The sequence below is a fragment of the Hyperolius riggenbachi genome, chromosome 11, assembly GCF_040937935.1.
Source record: "Hyperolius riggenbachi isolate aHypRig1 chromosome 11, aHypRig1.pri, whole genome shotgun sequence".
NCBI classification, from domain to species: Eukaryota; Metazoa; Chordata; class Amphibia; order Anura; family Hyperoliidae; genus Hyperolius; species Hyperolius riggenbachi.
Window position 1 is genome coordinate 40,479,800 of NC_090656.1, and position 6,000 is coordinate 40,485,799.

Genomic DNA, 6,000 nt, shown 5'->3' on the forward strand with positions numbered 1-6,000 from the left:
ACTACGATCGCCGTCGGATCGTAGTGATCACTTTGACAGTGGTGGCGGCAGGGGGGGGGGGGAAGGAAGAGGATCCACTCACCTCCCTGCCGTTCCAGCGACGATCGGCGCCCCCCTCTGTTATGGCCAGCATCTCCGCTTCTAATGCCGCTCAGTTCCGGGACCCGGCTTGATGACGTCATCAAGCCGCGACCCTGAACTGAGCGGCATTAGGAGCGGAGATGCCGGCCGGAGAAGAGGGGGCTACTGTGGCTCATCGCTGGAGCCTGGAAGGTGAGTGATGGCTGCTGGCAAAAGGGGGGACACCTGCCACCATGGGGGGGGGCACAGCACAGCCAGCCACAGAGAGGATCCGGCCGCCTGACCCCCGAAACGTGCACCCCCCCCCCCCCCGCAAAATGCCTGGTCCTTAAAGGGGTTAGGCGGCCGGTCCCGAAAAGGTTAAATGATGTCACAATGCTTAATTAAATATAGTAGGGGTAAATTACAAGACATTTTAGAGCTGTTTTTTTAAAGGTTTTATGATAGGCCTGTTTTCTGACTTGTTATCAGTTTTCTTTTGCTCTCCATATCGGAGAATGTTTGAGGGGCCATTTGGTGAGAAAGCCAGGCCTGCTAGGAAGAAGTAATGGGTTTATGGTTTCATTGTCACTTTTCTTGTAAACACCACATTACCTGTAGAAAGCTCTGAATTGTCATTCCTGACTCCTGACAGTAACACAAAAACTAAAACTTAAGGGGAATTCCGGAGCACGCCTTTGTGCACGTACTTCTGCGAATGGCGAATCCATCACACCCCTATTTTAAGTTGTTACTTATGTTTAAATAGTTTAAATCCATGTGCCTTTCATTGTACCTAGATACATTATATAGTTCAGTTTCTACTTAGTAGTAGACGTCTCCTACAGGTTCAGCATACCTCGCTGCGTTCTATAAAAGATATTACACAATGCACCTTTTCTCCTACCGGTAAGTTTCTCCTAGGAGATAATTTTTCATATTCTGTTTTAAATAACTTTACAGCACCCTGAAGAAGTGTAGAAGTGTAAGCATTTATACGTTCCTATTGTTTTCCCCAACCTCATGTAGGCTGGGGGCTCCCTCAGGCCTCTTTCACAGTGGGACGTTGCGTTTGATGCGGCGTTAAAGTCGCACAATGTGCCCCTAATGCAGTGCATGTAGGTTATGACATTGGACGTTATTTTGCACTGCATTATGTGTCTCTTAGTGTGCCGTTTTCGTTGCATACTAAAAACGAAAACGGCGCATGCGTTAAATTTAAAAAAAAAAAAAACATTACTGAGCATGTGCAACACACATAACACAGCAAATTTACTGCTAAATGCACAGCATGCAGCACTTCCTAAATATTGCTACACGTTTCACACAATGCAACGTGTGCACTGTGAATGTCACACAGACTTTGTATTGCTGTGCGATAGTCTGCGTTATCATTTTTTGTAACGTGCGATTTTTAACGTCACACTGTGAAAGAGGCCTTACAGTCCTCCAGTGCTGCCCCATTCTCCCTCAGGCTGGTCCAGTTGTGCTCCACTGAGCGTGTACAATTGCACCCCATGCACGCCCTCCCGATCACACTCCCATGGCAGGGAGTGTTCTGCACATGAGCAGTTAGGTAAGACTACAACTGCGCAGGTGGAGAACGCTCCTGGCTATAGGAGCGGGACCAAGGACAAATAGTCAGCAACTACCGTAGCTGAGGGAGCCCACAGCCTGCAGGTGGCTAGGGTAAGCCCCAGGTAAGTATAAATGCTTGCTTATATCAGGTTTCCTATAAAGCAGCACTACTTGCTTGACACAGGATGTTTTCTTTCATTTGTCTGATGTGCACATTGTGCAGTTATGTAGTTATGTTTTGGGTTTACCCCAGGTACATGTATTGTTATGTGTGTGCTGTATGTCTTGCTCCTTCTTTAAAGTTTAATAAAAACAGATTATACCAGAACTGGTCATCACAGACAGAGCCAGCCTGAGGGAAGCTAGACTTTGGTGTTCTGAAAGTGGGAAATCAAACAAGTGTAACAGGGCATCAAATAATTATTTCCCACACTGGTCACGGCTGAGCTCTGATCTCTGCACTCCATTATACTTCGCAAAATTTTGCAGTCGTGCAGGGGCGTAACTAAGACCCACTGGGCCCCCCTGCAGAAATACTGAGCGCCCCCCCCCCCCCCCAGGGCCCACTCAGGGCCGTTTTGGGGGCTGGAGGGGTCGCAGCATGAGGGGAAAGCTATGGCCACACTCGTAGGGGAGAGCCCGAGGTGAGGGAGGGGGGGACCGTCCCCCCTCCCTGCCGAGTGTGGCCATAGCTTTTCCCTCATGCTGCGACGCCTCCAGCCCCCCAAAACGGCCCTGAGGGGCCGCAGCCCCTATTGTTACGCTCATGCAGTCGTGTGAATAAAATAAATGAATAATTTTGTTTCCATGATGTGACATCCGTCTCCTGTTTTATTTGTGCCAAGACTTCCCTCTACTCAGGAGTGACTCAGAGGAGACACAGGCTGAAGCTACCTAATTAACAGCTCCTTTTCTATAGACAGCCGCCCTCCCACATACACTATTGTCGCTGACACATTTCCCTCCTCACAACTTCCCCTAGACAGGAGCAAGGGATTCAGATCCGAGCTTTCCGCATACAAGTGTAGCACGGTGTTGTGTCCAGAATAACTGGGACTGGGTTTATTTACAGGTTACAGCAGCTCTGTACATCAAGCCATGCTTTGCTGACAGGCAGGAACAGGGATGAACAAGTGTACAGCAGCACGGACAGATCCCATGCAATCATGCAGCATCTCAGCAGTTTCACAGTGCCATCTACAGGTCAGAAGCATGAACCCCACATTTCCCCTCTTGTTACAAAATCTTCTTTAACCATTTTAACCCGCGGGTATTTTTCACCTTATGGAGGAGAGGAATTTTCACATTTCAGTGCTCCTCCCTTTCATTCCCCAATAACTTTATTACTACTTATCACAACAAAATAATCTATACCTTGTTTTTTGTTTGTTTTTTTGCCATCAATTAGGCTTTCTTTGGTTGGTACATTATGCTAAGAATTATTTTATTCTAAATGCATTTTAACAGGAATAATAAGAAACAAATTGAAAAAATGAATTATTTTTCAGTTTTCAGCCATTTTAGTTTTAAAATAATACATGCTACCATAATTAAAATTCACACATTTTATTTGCCTATTTGTCCCGGTTATTGCAATGTTAAAATTATATCCCTAGTAGAATGTATGGTGACAATATTTTATTTGGAAATGAAGGTGCATTTTTTCAGTTTTACATCCATTCTACCCCATTATTTAATAACAGTATACCCTCTTAACATACATATTAAAAAGTGTTTATTCCCTAATGCCTATAGGTGTAATTTTACTATTTGGCCACAAGATGTCGTCGCGCAATATTTCATATAAGAGTACAATATGTACACTACATAGAAAGCAATGCATTGCATTGCTGACTTAGTCTGTCACCTCACCTCACTGCCAATTTTCTGTTTGACCTCCAATCTGGATTCCGCCCTAGTCACTTAACTAAAACTGCCCTACTTAAAGTAACCAACGACCTGGCAACTGCTAAATCTAAAGGCCTCTATCTATTCTTATCCTCCTAGACCTCTCTTCTGCTTTTGACACAGTGGACCACCCCCTACTTCTCCAAATCCTCTCATCCATGGGCATTCAGGGTCTTGCTCTCTCCTGGCTTTCCTCCTACCTCTCAGATAGGACCTTCAGAGTTGCCTACTCTGACACCACCTCTTCTCCACATCCCCTCACTGTTGGAGTTCCCCAAGGCTCACTCCTTGGACCTCTCCTTTTCTCGATCAACACATATGGTCTTGGTCAGCTCATCAGCTCCTTTGGTTTCCAATATCACCTATAGGCTGACGATACCCAGATCTACATTTCAGCACCTGACTTGGACACTTTAACAGCTCGTGTCCCTGACTGTTTCAACGCAATCGGCTCCTGCATGTCCTCCTGTATTTCTAAAACTCAATATGGACAAGACTGAAATAGTCGTCTTCCCACCTCACAACTCAATGCCCCTGCCACTATTTCTGTTGAGGGCACTTCCATAACACCTGTCCACCAGGCTCGCTGTCTAGGTGTAATTTTGGACTCTCTGAAGTCTCTCATTTAAACCACACATTGACAAACTATCCTCCTCTTTATCGCCTCCACCTAAAAAGCATCTCCCGCATGCACCCTTTTCTAACACAGGACACTACCAAACTTCTGGTGCATGCCCTGATTATTTTACGACTAGACTATTGCAACTCTCTGCTCTGTGGCCTCCCTGCCAACCATTTAGCCCTGCTACAGTCTATCATGAACTCTGCTGCACGACTCCTCCATCTCTCCTCCCGCTTCTCCAGCCCGATTCCCCCTCTGTCAATCCCTTCACTGGCTGCTAGTTACACAAAGGATACAATTTAAAATTCTTACTCTTGTGTCAGGAATATATTGGGGTGCTTATGATGTAAGGATAACAGGAACATATTCTTTCATTTTTCTGCCTGTGTTCCATATAGGTCGGCTAGAAGGGAGCTGTGGCCATTGATTGCTTGGGGCAAGGAAGTGGGTATTGTCTTGACCATAGGAAATGCTTTGAGTTTCTGCTAATGGGATTATCTGCCTGGCTTTTTGAACTCAGGAGACGGCCCATTGTCTCAATACACAAAGCAAGCCTAGGCAGGAAAAGTCTAACACATGTCAACTTGTGGTGAAGAAACCCTATTTCACTGTGAGGAAATTAAATTATTGGAGGAAGTCTTTTCATGTATGTGGGCTATAGTACATTTTTTGTGGATGTTAGATCTCTAGAAATCCAATTATGACTGAGGATGTAATTAAAACCTAGTTCCTCCCCTCCCCAAGGAAGTTGCAGCCTCCAGGCGTAGCTCAGAGTATAAAAAGCAGAGGCAGATACCTAGGGATCATCTGCTCTTGGAGTTAGCGCATAGCTAGAGTTGATCTCGACTTCTGGTCGAACAAGCGGCATGCTCCTGCCGACAACGTTGAGACCTTCAAGTTGGTAACGGTTTTTTAATCCCCATTTTTATTTTACGCAAATATCCGTGTGTGTTATCTTTGTAACTTTTATCTTGTAACTATTTTTACTTTGTTTTTTGTAATCTTTTGTATATATTAAGTTCTGCATTGTTCTATGTTTTTCTGGAATATTAAATTATTATTTATTTAATAAGCTTGACTTCTGCCGTACTAAGCTAACACTCATAGCCTAAAGGAGACTGCAGTGTAGCTGTGTATAAGTCCGTGCCTAGTTGTATGTTTGAGCAACACTACCATATGAAATTGTAATTGCATTGTGTGTGTGAGGGCGTTTGTCATACGTTAACCTAAAGCGCGCAGCTGACCCAACGTACGAAACGCCAGTGCGAGTAGCTAACAGTATCGTTCGGAACGACTGTTAGTGGTTTTGCTGCACGACAGTGTAACTCGCATTACAAGTCAGTGTCTGATTGTGCTGTGTTACTGTACAACTGTACTGTGTGTGTGGGTGCGTGGCGTTCTCGTATTCGGCCTAAGCGCAAAGCTGACCCAAATACGAAAACGCGGAGTGCGCGCTGAGGACTCGATAGCAGAGTGGAAGTGTCCAGCGAACCGCTAGTGGTGGCAGTGAGAGGTGTTCTGAGGGGTCCCAGCCTTGTTTTAGCTTGACTAAGGCTGCTTCCCCTCTCAGTCTGGTCAAACCCGCAGTCGGGAACCGTATACGCAGGCGTGCCGCGGGCTGGTTCCTGACTTCTTGCCTACAAAGCCCTCCACAAAATAGCTCCTTCCTATCCTAATCAACGTATTTACAGATACTACATCCTACACGCAATCTTCACTCTGCTAATGATATCCTTCTGTCTTCTTCCCTGATCACCTCTTCCCACTCCCGCTTACAAGACTTCTCTCGATCCTCTCCCCTCCACTGGAACACTCTCCCCCAACACATCCAC